The following is an 18,251-nucleotide window of genomic DNA, read 5'->3' on the forward strand; positions in this document are numbered from 1 at the left end:
AGTTTGCTCAATGTAAAATGGGGATAAGAATAGAATATACTTACTGAGGTTGTTGTTTAAAAGAAATGTTTAGGGGTACCTGTTGGCTATGACGTTTGATTTCAGCTCAGGTCATGACCTCACGGCTCATGGGCCCAAGCCCCGCATTGGGCTCCTTGCTGACAGCATGGAACCTGCTTGTGATCCTCTCTCTGTCCCTCCCCCACTTGTTCTCTCTTTCTCAAAATAAATAAATTTTAAAAAAAAGTATGCTTAAAGCATGATAATTGGCACATGGTAAATGCTTAATAAATGGTAAAAAAAATTACTATGGATGTGAGATGTCAATTTAATACATCTCCTCCTAAGTATTGCATTATGATATATGCCCTCTTCAGAGGAGAGAGAGAAAGAAAGAGAGATAGAGAGGGTGTGTGTGTGCCGTCTCTCCATTGAATTGTGAGTGGATATGCACCTGGCCTTCTTGAATTCGATGTATGTTAAGCACAGATATTGTGTGTAGACTCTCATTCAGGACATGCAGAGGATATAATCAAGGTGTCTCTCAAGTTTGTTTGGTTTTTTTTTTTCCTACTTAGAAGAAGAAAGGATTTGCTTTCCATTTACCAAACAGCAGGCCTGCATAATAAGAAAGGATTGATTTTCTCAGCATTCCATTAGCTCTGGGTCTTTAAAGAGAGCATAATGCACTCCAGTGGGGAGATGAATTGCATCATCCGGGAGCTGGAGAGAGACCTGGAGAGGAATCAGGCTGGAATCTTAGCATTCAAAGGGAATAATCTTACTCTCCTCCACATTCACCATATATGTTTTTTTTTTAATTCCCTAAAGTCTGGCAGTTTATACCCACATTTCCGATCCAGACACATGTTTCATAACCAGCTCAGCTGCCGACCCAGTTAAATAATAATGAGTGATTTTTATAAATCTAAACTTTCTCTCATAAGAATCCAGCAGAAGAGGCTGCAGGGTGGTGGTTGGGAGAGAAGTCATCAGTGGTGATGTTCAAACGTCTTTGATTGATGGCGCTAAACACTAGCTGTCTGCAAACCATCAAACCACTGGTGGGAGAAAAAGAATTCAGTGAATCCACTGGTTGTTTTGTCCACCTGCAATCCACACAAGTAAAAGATAGAAATTAAAAGAAGAAAATGTTGCTTTCTCAGAGAATTCAGTGATCTTTTTTTCCCCCGTTGAAGAAAGGTCGCCTACTGGAGGTTGTTATAGGAAATATAGAATAACCAGGGGCTGGGGCACCTGGATGGCTCAGTTGGTTAAGCATCCAACTCTTGATTTCTGCTCAGGTCATGATCTCAGAGTCGTGAGATCAAGCCACAAATCGGGCTCTGTGCTGGGCATGGGGCCTGCTTGGGATTCTTTCTCTCTTTTCCTCTCTGCCCCTCCCCTCCCAAAATAAATAAATAAACATCTAAAAATATATATATTTACCTGGGTGACTCAGTCGTTTGAGTGTTCAACTTCCGCTCCAGTCATGCCGTTCCCGGGTTCGAGCCCCGTGTTGGACTCTGTGCTGTCAGCTCGGAGCCTGGAGCCTGTTTTGGATTCTGTGTCTCCCTCTCTCTCCGCCCCTCCCCTGCTCATGCTCTGTCTCTCTCTCTCTCAAAGATGAATGAACATTTAAAAAAAAAATTTTTTTTTAAAGATTCTCTCTCTCTCTCTCTCTCTCTCTCTCTCTCTCTCTCTCAAATAAAAAAATAATAATAAAAGAACATTGCCAATGGTAAGATGGCAAAGGTTTAACAACAGACTGGGGGGAGGGGTCCCTGATTTGTAGAAAGCGCTTGTGTCTGTGGTGGAAACACTCTCACCGTAGTCTGTTTCTGTTTCAAGCTACCAACATGATACCACCGAATGCGATGTTGGGAAGAAGAATCCAATAGCACCGCATTTTATAGTGTTTCCACCATTCAGATGCAATAGAAGTGGTAAACTCAAGAGCACAGAGAATAGTAAAATGTAGTGAAATAATTGGGAAGTGGAGATTTTATTACCTTTGCATTTAATGTATTTATTTGGGTATAAGTTTGCATAATGTAGTTTTTAATTATGGCTGTTTTTAATAGCCAGCTATCAGAATTCCAGAAAATATAACAGTGCATGTGAGCCAAGAGAAGAGGCTCCAACTGAACCCTGACTCTTGTGGCACTTGAAGACAACTCATTTTCCTTAGATGTTGGGGATGGGAGGCATATAAACCTCTCTCCAATCCCGTTCCCATCCCTGACCATTTTCTCACTCATTCATCTTTTGTTTAGTCAATAACCATTTATTGAGCATACACAGGGCACCGGAAATAGTGAAATGACCAAGAGGAGAGCTCAAGATAGAGAATGGAGCTGACTACAGGAGAGAGTAATAACACATGTGACAGAGATAGAAATGGGCAAGCTGACAGTGAGGAAGGAAGGGTGGCCTCTTGGACTGAGATCCAGGGAGGGCTACCGGCCACTCAGCCTTCAGGTTGCCTCACTAAAAGTTTAACCTCCAAGATCTTTTTGATGCAGTAGATCTTTCCCCCTACAGATACACTGTCTTCCCTCATCTTCCAGGATATCACCCTCTTCTTACCTTGTTAGCTGCTCCTGCTCGGTCCCTTGCTGGCTGCTCTTTACCTCCACAACCTTCTGATGTTGCAGTGTCCCAGATCCCAGTCCTTGGACCTCTTCTCTTTCTTACCTCCCTCATCCAATGGTAAGTTTTCCAGTGTCATGGCTGTAGCTTACCCACCTGCAGTGCTGACCCTTCCTCTGAACTCCAGACTCATTTCTCCACTTGCCCATTTGACAACCCTACTGGACAGCTAGTAGATATCTCACTCTTAACATGCCGAACACCTGACCTTCTGTCCTTTGCAATTTCCTTCTCTTTTATCTTCCCATCCCAGGAAATGGCAACTCCATCCTTCTAGCTATTCAGGAGCTCAAATCAATAGGACATTCTTGCCTCCTCTTCTTCTCTAACACCTCAAATCCAATCTATCGGCAAAGATGATGGATTCTGTCTTCAAAATATCCAAACGGCAACCTTGTCCCACCACTTTCACGACCTTCACTGCGGACCAAACCATCACTATCTCTCACCTGAATGTTTCAATACCCTTCTAATGGGCCTCCCTGCTTCCACTTTGTTCACACCCCTTCCTCCCTTCACCTCTATCACTTCTCAACATAGAAGCCAGAGTGGTCCTGTTGAAAAGAAAAGTTTGATCATTTCATTACAGTGCCTGACATATGGCAAACTTTCTGCTATTGTTGCATTTAAATTCACAGACAATTTATTCTACTCAGTGATACCATGATTTCTAATACCTGATTTTGTTAGTTCTCAAAGATGAATAACTTGTGCTTAAACGGGATACCCAGGATTACACAGGCAACTGAGTAGGTCTTTAGTCTCAGAGATGCTGGCCTGCAGTACAAACAATGCCTTCAGAAGAGCAATTTTATTTTATTTTTTAAGTTTATTCATCCATTTTGAGAGAGAGAGAGAGAGATTGAACACACAGGAGGGGCAGAGAGAGAAGGAGAGAGAGAATCCCAAACAAGCTTCGCACTGTCAGCATAGAGCCTGATGTGGGGCTGGATTTCATGAACCACGTGGGGCTGAGCCTAAGTCAAGAGTTGACTGACCCACCCAGGCGCCCCTTCCTATGTTTAATTTTTAAAAATTGAGATGCTATTTACTTACAGTGAGATTGACCACTTTTAGTGTGTACAGTTCTATGAGTTTTGACTAATGTATGCAATCAGGGAACCACCACCACAAATTGATTCATAGAGTTTACTTTTTCTTGAGTGAAATAGGGATTTCTGGGTATACCCGTGTTACTAAAAAGCCTATAGTCTAGAATATTTTTGAATAAATGCAGAATTCTTGCTCTCAAATCTCTGACAAACACTGATGAAAATGGTAAAATCTCTCTTCCTTTTGGAGGATCCTCTGTGTCTCAATCAATAAGAGGAGTGATTTGTAAATTAGCGAAGTCATTGTTTGGTCAAATGGTTCTATTTTCCCTTGTTTATATATATTTTTTAATTTTTTAAATGTTCATTTATTAAAAAAATTTTTTTTTACATTTATTTATTTTTGAGAGACAGAGAGAGACAGAGCTTGAGCAGGAAGGGGCAGAGAGAGAAGGAGACACAGAATCTGAAGCAGGCTCCAGGCTCCAAGCTGTTAGCACAGAGCGCGATGTGGGGCTTGAACTCACGAGTAGTGAGATCATGACCTGAGTGGAAGTCAGACGCTTAACCAACTGAGCCACCCAGGTGCCCCACCCTTGTATATATATTGCTTTGCATTTTTCCCACTGAGAGTGCAAAAGTCCACCTGTTGGAATACTATGATTGCCTTGTGGTGGGTGAGGTCTTGCACTGTGGGACAGAATCAGTGCAGTCTTAATGCAGGCCAAGGTGCTACGTGCTTGTTTGATTTTCATTTTTTCTTAAATAAGGTAGTTCTTTATGGATGCAGATAATGTACTGAATTAACAATAACAATGGGAAAGGACACAAACAATGATGTTCCACACCACGGCTTAAACAAAACCTGCCCTTTCTTAACTAATCTGGGTTTTTATTTGGACAGTTATTATTATTATTGTTTTTATTATGCAATGGTTCTCAACCTTGGCTGCATATAATAATCACAGAGGAGCTTTAAAAACAAATAAACAGGGACACCTGGGTGGCTCAGTCGATTAATCATCTGACTTCAGCTCAGGTCATGATCTCATGGTTTGTGAGTTCAAGCCCCACGTCGGGCTCTGTGCTGACAGCTCGGAACCTGGAGCCTGCTTTGGATTCTGTGTCTCCCTCTCTCTCTGCTCCTCCCCCACTAATGCTCTGTCTGTCTGTCTCTGTCTCTCTCTCTCAAAAATGAATAAATGTTAAAAAATATTAAAAAAAAAACAAATAAATATGATGCAGGGCCCATCTCAGAACAAGTCTGAAATTAAAATCTGAGTGGCACCCGGGAATCAGAAACAGTTAAGGCTCCCTGGGGATATTCTATTATGCCACCTCGATTGAGAGCCAGAACTGCTACTCTAGCTGGGCACAAAACTTCCTGCGTGGTTTTGAAGGTCTTCCCTCCAAAGGTTGGCCAGAGCTGGGGGTAGCCTACTGGAGGGGAAGATTCCAGAGCAGAGGTTAAAGGACCTGTATTAGTTCCAGCTAGCAGAGAAAACTGGACCTCTTTGGGCATTTGTTTCAGGACCAGGAGAAGGCGAAGCGAGTGAGGTGCCTCGAGTGCAAAATTTAAGGAGACACTGGATCCTTACTGCACTTGACCCTGAGAATACATGCCTCTTTAAATTTTGCACCCCCAGTACCTTATTTGCCTTACTCTATTCCCTCATCCTCTGGGTTTCTCATCTGTAAACTGATGAGGCGGGCTTGACTACTATCTTTCCCAGTGCTAATATTTTATGTCCCAAACATAAACCTTAGGCCAAGCTAGAAGAAAATGGAAACTTGTGTAATAATCTGGTTTAGTTCAGTCAGTAGCCAAAGCGGAATAATTCAGACCAAAGGTACTCTCTTCTTCTGCAACAGGAGGGCAGATTTTCTTTGTTCTGGTCTTCAGGAAGGTTGTATGAACATTCCTCAGTGCATATTCCTTAATCCTATCAACAGTCCTCAGACCTCTGCTTCTAGCACTTGTCTTTGACTTTTAGCCCAGGCCATCTACAAATTGCTATGCGTTCGCTTGTGCAACCTAAAAAGTGTCAAAATATGTGTGTTAGTTGGGGAGGACTGAGTTAAGTGTATCCCTGGCTGTGCCCCCTAGGGGTAATATGTATTTTATTTTAAAACTGAAATAACTTGAAAGGAAGGCTTGGGGGGGGGGGTGGCGGGGAGCATGCGAAGTTAGCTCCTCCTGACGAGTGAGAGACAATTGTTAAATTTTCAGGAATTGGGTGATACGGCCATCATTAAAAATTAACTTATAAGAACTTACAATTAAATAAATTCTATTTAAAAATGGAGGTAACAAATATTCAAAATTCATCATGTACTAATTATTTGACTACATTTTACTACTATCACATTCTTGAGGTTGCTGAGGTCTATTGTACAGAAATATTAAATAATGGAGTATTGCTGAGCACCTCTCCCCAGCTGCACTCGGTGATATCACGTGGTAGCTGGGTATCAGCTGCAATAGGCGTCTTTATACCATGGAAATTGGCAAGTTGTGCAAATCACGGCTTTGTCACTTGGAGATTCAGTTGTTATACATTTGCCAGCACGCCACTGGCTTGGGTTAACTAATGAGTTGAAAAGTATGGTCCTTGGGATGTCCTATTGCCCCTTAGAAAGCAGCTACATGTTAGTGGGGAGAGCTGGGCACTGACTAGTTCTGCTAATACTTTTGGGAATACCGTCTCTGTCCTGCAATTTCCCCCCATCTCTGAAGCAGGCAAAAGTGCAATGCTTGCCCCTGTCATCCCATAAGATCACTGTGAAAAGAAAAACTTATTTTAACTGTCTAAAATAGTTCTGTGGTTTATGTTCTGTGGTTTCATGAATGGGCTCTAAAAAAGCGAATGCCTCATGCAAACACAAGACATCGTTGCAGAGGATCACACAGTCTCAAGAGAACAGTCAACGGATACGAAGGCATATTTCTGTATTGAATTTAGTGTTTGGTTGGATGTGAGGAGCAATAGAATAATGTTCCAATGCCCATCTTTGGAATCTGTGCCCTTTTGGGGGAACCTGATGCACCGGAGCAGTTTTTAAGATGGCACATTTCGGTTACGCTGAGACACTTGAGTGGCTAAATTAACTCATGGCTCAAACTGAGTGCTATTAATAACTCAGAATTTTATGTTAAGATTATTCACTTGTAGGCATCTTTTTTTCACAGAAAAATACGTGTGAACAAAACGTAAAAGGATTAATTTAGCATCATATCCCGTGATTTCAATGTGGGGCAAAGTGGTAAGTTGTCACTGTATTTCCTTTGCCAATACTCACACTTGATCTGCAGCTGTGAACTGAGTTCGGGCCAGAGATGGACAATGTCACCCTCACTCTTGCCCCACTGTGACCATTAGACACAATCTTGAGTTGTCTGAACCCAGCTCTGGACTATAGAGCCTTGGGGAAGTATAAGTTTATGGCAAGGAGTCTGAATCCATTTCAAACCTCAAAGCTTTTTTTTTGTCTTTTCTGTAAAATAATGACTATTTTTCAAATTCATCCAGATTCTGTTCCTATGAGCCAAACACAGTTTTATTTCAAGGCTTTACTGAATCCATAGAGTCTTTGGGTCATCAGGGCTTCCCTATGGTTAAATGGGTTGTCCCCTGGCCCCAAGTGCCTTGTATGAGGGGGCTCATACAAGGGTTGAAAACGAACCCCAATTCCTTTCCATGAGCCATTTGTCCTACTTTGGGGCTGAGTCATCCCCAGGTGGCACCATATTTTAATTGATCCATCTAGAAAGATTTCTTTTATCTCAATTTCATAAATGCATGTAAATACCAGCAGGGGCTCTCTGGGCATTATATATGTTCTCTGTCAATAGATAGATATTAATAAACAACTGTCCAAGTGTTTTGCCCTCAGAAAAAGAAATCTTTATGCCCCAAAAGGTTGGAAAATCCTGTGTGAGATCTTTAATCTGTTTACACCCACATTTCTAATTCTCCTCTCAGTTGTGTGTGTGTGTGTGTGTGTGTGTGTGTGTGTGTGTGTGTCAGTGTATATGTGTGTATGAACGCAGTTGAAAGTTCTCCCCTCAGAGACCAGATTAACTGGAATTTTTCAGTCTCCATTCTTCCCCAGACTCTGGTGAAGATTCTACCAATATCATGGCTGTCATGGACCCATCCACACTCTACCAGCTACCCTTTGCTGCACAAGATGCCCCAAAACTTATGTTAAAACAATAAACATTTATGATTTCTCATGATTCTGTGGGTCAGCTAGATCAGCTCAGTTGGGGCTGGATGACCTAGAATGACCTTACTTACATGTCTGGTGGTTGGCTCCATGACAGCTGGGGCATTGGGGAGACTTGACCATGTATCTTTTGTCATTCAGCAGGCTAGCTTGGGTTTATTCATTTAGCTGTGAGGTTCCCAAGAACACAGGAGAGTTAGCCCTGATGCACAAGCACTTTGACAGCCTCTGCTCGCACCCTGTTTGCTCAAGTCCCATCAGCAAAGCAAGTAGCAAGTTCAGCTCAGAGTCTGAGTAGGAGGACACGGCCAACTGGCATTGATAGAAATTGTAGCCATGTTTACAAATTACTGTGCTCACTGATTTTAAAGACATTAAGGAACAAAATTCTACTTCCAGTTCCTACCAGAAAAAAAGAACTGTTTCTTGCCTTGCCTAACATTATAGCTATGTAATTTTAAAGTTTCCAATAGCTACATTACAAGAAGCAAAAAGAAACAGATAAAATGAATTTCCATAATGTATTTTATTTAACCCAATATATCCGACATTATCATTTCAGCATATAATCAATATAAAGAATTACGAGATATTTTTCTTTTTACTTTTTCATACTCAATTTTCCAAATCTGGTGTACATTTCATACTAAGAGCACATCTGAATTTGGACAAGCTGCATTTCAAGTGCAATAGCTACACAGGGCTTATGTCTACCTCACTAGACAGCACAACTTTAGAACATGGGCTTCATTTCTTTATTTACATGAGAAAACCGAGGCTCAGGGAGGATAAGTAGTTTTCCCAAGGTCACGTGGCTGGCAAGTGGTTGACCCAGGATTCAACCCTAGGTTAGCTGGACACCAAAGGCTTTACTCTTTCTACTGTACCACATTGGCTGCTTCAATAGGCAGGATTTTAGGGGGGGTGGGGGGAGGAAGCACTGGATCACAGCCTTGCTTTTGAGATGTAAACCATTTCCCTTTTCCTTAGCCCATGGGGTCTAAATCTATCTCTGACTTCCAAGCCTTCCTCAGTTTAGCCTTTAGTGGTTCATCCCCACTGTTCTCCATTCATGCCAGTCTCCCTTCCCACCCTGCACACATATAATATTAACCTGGACATAGTTTACTCCTGCACTACCTACCCTTCCGGTGTCAGTTCACCAACTCTTTGAAAGAAGATGGGCTCTTCTTTCTTTCCTGGTGGTGCTATATCTCCAGAAAGGTTGCGAAGGTCCCAGGAATATGAGGTATGTTAATGATTTCTCTTTATCTTCGCACAACGCATTTTGTATTGTTCTTTCTTGGTAGTGGGAGCTTAATAAGTCGGTGACCCATCTGAGCTGGCATCAGAGGAAGGATCAGGGTGCTCAAAAGAAGGGCCTTGGATGATGGCCTCCAAGGCACCTTCTTTCTGTGAAAGGTAAGGAAGGCAGCTGGCTGACCACGTGACTATACAGCAGGCACGGGGCAGCCTGGTACGTCAGAGGCCCTCAATAGATGTTTTGTTGGAAGAATGGATCGACTGTTCTTCTAAGTCAATTTGAGACCAAAAGCAGGGTTGGATTGACAGACTTCTCGCCACACCCACAAAACCGATAAACATAGTATTTTGCAAATATTATGTAAATGCTGAGTGTAAATTTGGTAGCAGAATAAAAATGGATATTAATCACTGACAATTAAAAACTGCTCAGTCTCTGATTGATCTTTTCCAACACTCTATTTTTCTATCTGAACAGAGTATATTTTCCAACATCTTTTATGTTCCTCTGGTGAAAAAAACCCCAGCGATTAAAGAATATTTCACTTTTGATTGTTCCTTTCAAACATTTTCCTGTTCTGTTTGAAGAAAGCATATTTTTCACCTTTTTTTCCCCCCAACTCTGGTGAAACGTTGGAGCAGTTTTGGTTCTTGAGTTGTTTTTTTTTTTTTTTCCCCCACATAATTAAGCTGATTAGTATCCCATATGGAGTGGAAACAATTGGCTTCACGTATGCTGGTGGATGGTTACCCACAGAGCGGTCACTGTTTACATGCTTCCCATTTCCTTGTTAGATAAAGATCTGGCAGACTTGAACTCTGTGAACATTACAGCCTCTGGTTATCAGACATGCCTGTATCCTGTTTAGTGGTATGAGATGAGATAGGTATTCTATAATTTTGTACAGAAGGAACTTTGAAGATGCTTACCCAGCATCCATTTCCTTTTGCCTGTTTCTGGCGGCCCCCTGATTTGTTCAGGGAGTTTTTTTGGGTCCATGCAGCCCTGAGGTTTAGGGAAGTTGACTCCACCTCCAGTTGCAGTGTGGGCTTGATTGGTCTGAATAATCTTCCCTCCTTGCTGCAGAAAAAGTCTAGGAATCCAGACCTTAGTTAGTGTGTGACATTCCTCAGGCCAAAGGGATTGGTTCAGGGGTGGGCATCTGACCAAATTCTCGCCAATGAGATGATGCAATGGAAGGTTTGGCAGGAGTTTCAGGGTAAGAGGTCTCACTTTTTTTTTTTTTTTTTCCATTTTAGAACATAATTGAGCACTGTGTCGTCATTAAAAGTACTATTTTCAAGAGATTTATAATGATGTGGAAAATGATTGTGACATAATATTAAATAAAAAGGATTCAAAATTGCTAAAACTCTAGAATCTTAACAATTGCAAAAACTCGTTAGAAGAAAAATGCTAAAGGAGTGGTTTTCTGAGTGACTGAGTTATGATTTTCAATCTGTTTGTCTCTATTTTTCAAGTTTTTTACAGTGCACATGTGACATCTATTGTCTAGGGTAAAGAGTGTTTAAGAGGTCTCACTCTTAACAGCCGTGTTACTGAGCGGAGTGGTCCCTCTTCTTTGGACATTGTTATGGCCAGATTGCAAAGCCAGGAGATGCTACGGTCACCTTGCCGTCAGCCTGACTATGCTGCGAACCTACAAAAGAGGGAGGTACCAAACAGATGATAGAGAGGCAGTTTGGAGGCTGATGGAACCACACTTGATGGCTATTGTACATCTGGACTCTTTTAGTTGCATGAGTCAGTAAATCCCCTTTAAGGTATGAACCAGTTGAAATGGAGTTTCTGTTACTTTTAGCCAAAGGCATCACTACTGATATAGACAATTTTACCAAAGAAATGTGAATCAAAAAATGAGAAGTCAGCTTAACATAAATGTGTGGATGCATATAGGAAACACAATACAAAGCAGGCCTGGGTGGAGTATAGTGTCCCCCCTACCCCCACCCCCACTTCTATCTTCCAAATGAAGAAATGAGTTCATAGAGTTTCGACAAAGCTTTGAAGGGACAGAGCCAGAGTTCCTGCTAGGCTTATAAACCCTAGATATTAACAAAAAGCTGTACTTTAACAAATTCCTTCAGAGAAGCCCTATGGGCAACTTGATACCAGACCCTACCTTCACCTGATCTTAACAGCCAAGCCCAAAGCCTCCTACTTTTTTGTTCATAAAATATTGAACAGAAAACAGTTCGGAGTATATCCTGGTTTTCGACCCAAGGTTCTGCCTTGATAACCTTGCCGTTTTTCTTCGAGTGATTTGTTTTTTCTTTCTGAAAAAATGCTTAAGAAGATAAGTCCTTCACTTACCTAGACACGAGCATGGCACCCTGATAAAAATAGTGTAGTCAGATTCTGTCTGAACCTCACTTTCTACCCCCAAGCAATTTGTCAAGATATTTTCCTAAATATAGAGAGTTCTCCTGCCAAGAATTCTGCCTGGCAGTTGTCAGGCAATGAAATTGCAATCTCCTGATTACCAATGAATGAACGAATAAATGGTCCTTCCACCAAGAGATGACATCATACTGTATAGATTTACTTCTACTCTTTTTTTTTTTAAGTTTATTTATCTTGAGGGGTGGGAGGTGGAGAGAGAGAGAGAATCCCAAGCAGGGTTTGCACTAACAGTGCCCCGACTTGGGGCTCAATCCCACTAACTGTGAGATCATGACCTGAACTGACACCAAGAGTCATGCTTAATCGACTGAACACCACCCCCCCCCCCCCGCCCTCCCAGGTGCCCCTATCCTATTGCTACTCTTTTGAAGAATCTATTACAGTCCTGGTCTAGAGTGCTACTACCTTTATCTTTTAAAAGGGCTCTGAACTCTCTGAAGCTCAACACTAGGATGAAATATTTTTAAAACTTTCCCCAATATTTGACTATGGATATTATGTCATTATTTACCTTGCAACTATTATTTTGGCACATTGTAAAGCACCAGTAATATGGCCATTGCAGAGTTACACTTGTCTAGTTATTTAACCCTGAAGTTTCTTTTTAAAGGGAATGGTGTGGACAAATGGGTGCATGAAGCATATTTCAGGGAACAGTGAACTGACCAGTATGACTGGAGCAGAGAATAATGGGGAAGCGTTTTCAAATGTAATGTGGAATATCTTAAAACCCAAACTAAAAAGTTTTTTCCCATGGGTGTATGTTTCTAGATGTGGGAGGAATGAGGACTGCAGGCTTTAAGAAGGTGAGTGTGGGGGCGCCTGGGTGGCGCAGTCGGTTAAGCGTCCGACTTCAGCCAGGTCACGATCTCGCGGTCCGTGAGTTCGAGCCCCGCGTCAGGCTCTGGGCTGATGGCTCGGAGCCTGGAGCCTGTTTCCCATTCTGTGTCTCCCTCTCTCTCTGCCCCTCCCCCGTTCATGCTCTGTCTCTCTCTGTCCCAAAAATAAATAAAAAACGTTGAAAAAAAAAATTAAAAAAAAAAAAAAAAAAAAAAAAAAGAAGGTGAGTGTGGTTGCAGAGTGCGTGACTCTGAGGCTGGGGCCTATTTCAGATGACATGAAGGGGCCCATGTGCCACTGGAACAGCATGACGGCGGGAGTGGCAAAAAGAGTGGGAACGATGAACCAGAGTAGAAGATGTTAGGAAGACAGAGAATTGACTTCTCTTGGGGACCAACTGGGTAAGGAAGTCCAGACAGAGAGGACATCAAAAGTAATCCTAAGTTTCAAAGCCTCCATAATGGGTGGATGAAATTACCACTGGAAATGTCAGGAAATGCAGAAAAGAGAGGCAGTATTAGGAGATAAGAAAAAGGAATCTGTTCCCCAAATGACTGAGTTTGGGATGGTAGTAGGACAAGAGGTAGTGCTGCCCATTAGGCAGTTGGAAAGATGTAACTAGAGCTGGTCAGGGCTGGAAATAAGATCTGGGAGCTGTTGCCTCCTCAATTCCTCTTTTCTTCTGAGTAGAATCCCACCTGTGTTTGGGTTGCAATGGCTCAGACAGGGAGGATAAATCATGACTGGCCAAGGTCCAAACATGATAACTTATTTCCCTTTGGTTGGTCAAGGGGTGAACATGTGATCCAATTCTGGCCAATGGCCAAGGGACTTCTGGAAGGATTTTCTTCCTGATAAAACAGACCTCCATGAGGAGAAGGCTGTTTGGCTTTCATTTCTTTCCTTCCTGCTTGCGACCCTGTCAGGAGAGAATGGGATTGTTGGAGAGATGTGGCTTGACGTGTTGAGAGATATGGCTGACACATATGTCACAGTGATGGTGACAAAGCGGAAAGAGAGTAAGAACCTTTGGTCAGTCACTGGTGTCCTTGTTGATCTGCTGAACCAAGTCTGGAATTGCCTACCTCCAGACTTCTTGTTACACACAAGTTTATTAAATGTCTTTGTTACTTATGTTACTGTTAGTTGGTATTTTATTACTTTCCCCTGAACATATCTTAACTAAAACAGATGTAATTATTAATGCCTGTGAGAACTGACATAATCTGAGAGGGAGGGAGTAGAGAAAGACAGAACCTGGAGATATACCCATATTAGGAGATGGGAGCTTTTCACTAATCAAACCTTAAGATTTTTAATAAAAAAGGTACATAGGAAATTTGTTTTTAATTATGAAAACATACCACACACAAACATACACTCCTACAACCTCCTTCCTCCAACCACACATTCCAGAGAGCATATGTTCCAAATGAAATGTCAAAAAGGAGATGGGTTTCAGTTTGGAGCTATAGGAGGGCAATTATTTCTCTAATGTGGTTTGCTTCCTGTTGCTAAAACTGAGTCCCTTCAAATGAGATTGTTTGCTAAGTGAGACGTCTCCTTCCTCTTCCACCCTTGGATGAATTAGGGAGCAAGAGGAATCGGTCAAGTTTCCTCACTGTGATGGGCCGAGGAGCTCTGTGTATTCCCTGTGGATAGTGGCCTGCCACTGGAGAGGCCACAGGCTGGAGCAAGGAGCTGACTCATAGGGTAAGGAGAAAATGGCCTGGATCTTTCACAGAGGTAAGCAGTGTCCAATTGCACTGGGGGGAGGAGGGAGAGGTTATGACAAAGAAAGCCGTATCTATTCCACTGAGCAATTAATGCCATTATTTTTCTTCAAAAAGCATTTTCTCTTAAGCCATCGAGGATAATTTAGCCTCCATCTTGACAGAATGTACTAATGACTGCTAATGGATACATTCTTTTAATAAATGAAGAGGCACAAGAAAATTGCCTGATATTAAACAGAGTCCCACATGTCTTATCGGAGTCTATAATGGCCCTATCAAGTGACCTAAATGAAAGAAATGTGACTCTTCAGGGGTTAAAGGAGTCTATTTTTTCTTAGTGCAATATAAATTCGCTGCTGGGAGAACAGTAATTCATTGGTCTATCCTAAGAAATGTTTAAAAGGGGGGCCATATCTCAAGTTAAATGATGCATTTCCTATTGGTAGCGAAGAAAATATGAAATAGAACCTCTGTGCAGTGTGGATGTATATAAATAGCCTCTTATCTGGCAATAGAGCCCAAAACTCTTTTGGGTCTTTGATCCTTGGAATTTTTAGCCCAGAAGTTGAAGAGCCTGGTAATTTGTTATTAATTTTGTCCAATTTTTTTCAATACCTTCCAGGGTGCTTTTTGTTGGTTGGTATGATTTGGTAATTTTAAACTCTATTCTTGGAAATGTTTCTCCAGATTCAAGTAATTCCTCGTACTCTACCTTCAGTGGGACACTTCTAAAAATGAATAAAGAATTCCAACAAATCAATAAGAAAAAGACAAACAACCCAAAAGAAAAATGGATAAAAGAAATGAACCAGAAAATCAAAGAAGAAGAAATGGCCAATAATGATACGAAAAGATGAATGATCTGTATTATAGTCTTTTGCAACTTGCTGTTTTCAATACAACACTATGACTCTAAGCTTTTCATCCACCCGTGGTATTGTGTGTGGCAATATTCATTTTCACTAGTGTGACAGTATTTCATTGGGTGAGTATTCCACAATTCTATTCTCCCCAAAATACATGTAGCATGAATCTATATTTATAATGCTAAAAAACAGCTACAAATCATATATTATATTGCAAAACAATACTTGATAGAACTATTTTTTTTAAAACCAAGTAATGATAAAGACAAATTTCAAGATAATGTTTCCTTGGGGAAGGGGGAGATTGACATTGGGGATGGGATGAGAGAATGTATCTGTTATCTATTGCTGCATAAGGAACCACACTGAAGCTTAGTGGCTTAAAACAAAAATCAACTATTTCTCATGATTCTCTGGGTCAAGACTTCCCACAGGGTTCTTCCACACAGAACCATCTGGCCCTCTCGTGCAACTGCATTCAGCGGGACTGGGCTGGATGGTCAAGATGGCCCCACCCTCAAGGCTGCTATGCCTTGGACCTTTTCTACTTGATTTCTCTCACCATGTGGTGTCTCATCCTCCAGGGCCTCTTTTTCCATGTGGCCTTTCCCTCCAGCAGGGTAGACTGGATGTTCTTTACAAGGAGAAAACACCCACAGAGTACTTGTGTAATTAAAACTTAATTACAATTAAAATATATTACCTAATGAAAGAGTGCTCTGTGGCCAGATCATTTTTGGAAATGCTGCATACAGCATCCCCTGTTAGAGCTTCATAATGCAAAAAATAAAAAAAATAAAAAAATAAAGCTTGCTAAAGGCTTTGAGAAGTCTCACAAGGAGCAAAGAAGAAAAGACCTGCTTTGGTGAAAGGAGCTGGTAAGAGAAGGCAGAAGCGCTCCACCTTCTCTGTCCTCAGGGATGTAGGAACGGAGTACTGAGGTAGAGAAAGCTCGAAGGCTGGGGCTCATCATCTGAACTCTGCTACTCCTCCTTCAAAGTGCAGTGTAACTGAGGGAGGCTCTGACAGCCTCACACGTGAGGCCGGAAGTGGCCTGGAGGCCAGAGAGTCAACAGTGCTGCTCCTGGAATTAGGTCACCTAGGTCCCAGTCCCTCCCCGCTGCCCTGCCCTGCTCTTGAATTAGCTCACTTTCCTGACTCCTATCTCTAATTTGCTTTAACCCCTCTGACCTGCTTTTAATGTTTATTTATTTTTGAGAGAGAGAGAGAGAGGGAGACACAGAATCCGAAGCAGGCTCCAGGCTCCGAGCGGTCAGCAAAGAGCCTAACGCAGGGCTCGAACTCACGAACTGTGAGATCATGACCTGAGCCGAAGCCGGATGTTCACCGACTGAGCCACCCAAGCATTCCACCTCTGACCTGCTTTGATCAGTTATCCTCTTTGTAATTGTGGATCTTCAGTTTGTCTCTTCTGCCTGGTGGCCTTAAGCTTGTAGGACTTGCTTCTCTCTCTTCCTTTCCTTTTATTTAATGTGAAAGTTAATCCATGACAATTTTAACAAACTCAAATAATACCCCCAAGACAAAAGCCTCCCCTTGTCTGTTCCCGTCCCACTATTCCACTGTCAACTAAGTTTCCTTCCAGAGGAGTCTCTGCTTATGTAAACACACATATGCGTCCATGTGTGTGTATTTGAACAAAAGGGTATGAATATGTTGATATACTTCCATGATCTCCCTTTCCACTTACTATTATAATGTGTACATATAGTCTTTGCAAGTTGGTGCATAAAGACTGATATAATAGCTGCCGTACTCCAAAGTGCATAGGTTCCTTTACTGATTTAGCCGTTTCCCTCTTTAATTATTTTTTTTAATGTTTATTTATTTTTGAGACAGAGAGAGACAGAGCATGAACGGGGGAGGGTCAGAGAGAGGGAGACACAGAATCTGAAACAGGCTCCAGGCTCTGAGCTGTCAGCACAGAGCCCCACGTGGGGCTCGAACTCACGAACCGTGAGATCATGACCTGAGCCAAAGTCGGCCGCTTAACCGACTGAGCCACCCAGGTGCCCCATGACTGATATAATAGCTGCCGTACTCCAAAGTGCATAGGTTCCTTTACTGATTTAGCCGTTTCCCTCTTGATCAACATTTATGTTGCTCCTTTTTTTCTGCCATTGTAACCAGTGTGGCAGTGATCACCCTTGTATGTGAATTTTTGCACATTCAAGCAAACGTATGAGGAACTCCAGAAAAGGCAGTGCTGGCTGGATCTTAGGGCATGCCTGGCCTTCCTTGTCTCATTGCCCTTTTGACCCTGATGTCCTAGAGACCTCTGCTGTCACCCACCTGTGTGCCTGGACCACTCTACAGCTCACCCATTCCAGGACCTGTCTTCTCTGCCCTTCCTTGGGGAGCTAATCCCTTATCACCTGCTCTCTGGAGCTCTGCCCTGGCTGCCTAAGTTGATCTCATCGGTTGACAACTATGCCTCGGTTACTGACTTGCCACGTTGTGTTACCATGATTTTTCTACTTGTCTAATTTCCCCACTAGACCAGAAATTTCCAAACGCATCATCAGTGTCTGACACAGGGCTTGGCACTCACTAAACGAACGCATGAATTCATTAGTCAATTTAACTGAGCTCACACTGTGTGGCAAACAGCTATGAACAAATCCAAACTCCCTGTTCTTGAGTGGAGACATGATAAAGAAATAATTGTAAATAATTGGTCAGCTGACGATAAGTGCTGTAAAGAAAGGTAAGGAAGAGTCTGGCGCTAGAGAAGGCTTTGATTCATGGGTGGATGACATTTGGGCAGAGACCTAAATGAGGTGAAGGACTGAGGCTGCTGATTGTCTGTGAAGAACATTCTAGCAGTGGATGTATGAGTCACCGAATGGAGGCCAGGTAGGGGATTCCTCACTCCCTGGTATGACAGGAGGATACCCCGAAGGCCGAAAGGATCAAAACAAAGTTAACTCAATTATGGAACCTAACATGAATGTCCCAGCTTGGGTTCCCAGGAAGGAGCCTCTGAGATGATTAGTATGTAGGAGGTTTATGAGGGAGAAAGGAAGGAGCCTGGGGGGAAAGAAAGCAAGACTGGACAGAGGGAAAAGCTGAGCTATGATGCTTTTCTCAGAGACGGTGTTCATCAACTCTTGGGAGTTCTGAAGCCAGACGGCCCTTCAGAGTGGTTCCTAATTGGGCTGGACCT

At 42.3% G+C, this 18,251-nt stretch overlaps 1 long non-coding RNA gene across 4 annotated transcripts in view; it reads left to right on the plus strand.

Annotated features, from left to right (window-relative positions):
- LOC122198693 overlaps positions 1 to 16,212 on the plus strand; it is a 38,292-nt gene extending 22,080 nt beyond the window's left edge. Inside the window, exons 4-7 of one of the 4 annotated variants that reach the window (XR_006193100.1) lie at positions 6,895 to 6,968; positions 9,245 to 9,356; positions 14,054 to 14,208; positions 14,886 to 16,212. This is a non-coding gene — a long non-coding RNA (uncharacterized LOC122198693). Of the gene's footprint in view, positions 1 to 6,894; positions 6,969 to 9,244; positions 9,357 to 10,679; positions 10,978 to 14,053 lie in introns of those variants that run through there. The other 3 variants (XR_006193101.1, XR_006193099.1, XR_006193102.1) reach the window with 3 other exon arrangements.
- Positions 16,213 to 18,251: the final 2,039 nt, after the last annotated feature.

Source organism: Panthera leo, chromosome C2, assembly GCF_018350215.1.
Source record: "Panthera leo isolate Ple1 chromosome C2, P.leo_Ple1_pat1.1, whole genome shotgun sequence".
NCBI lineage: Eukaryota > Metazoa > Chordata > Mammalia > Carnivora > Felidae > Panthera > Panthera leo.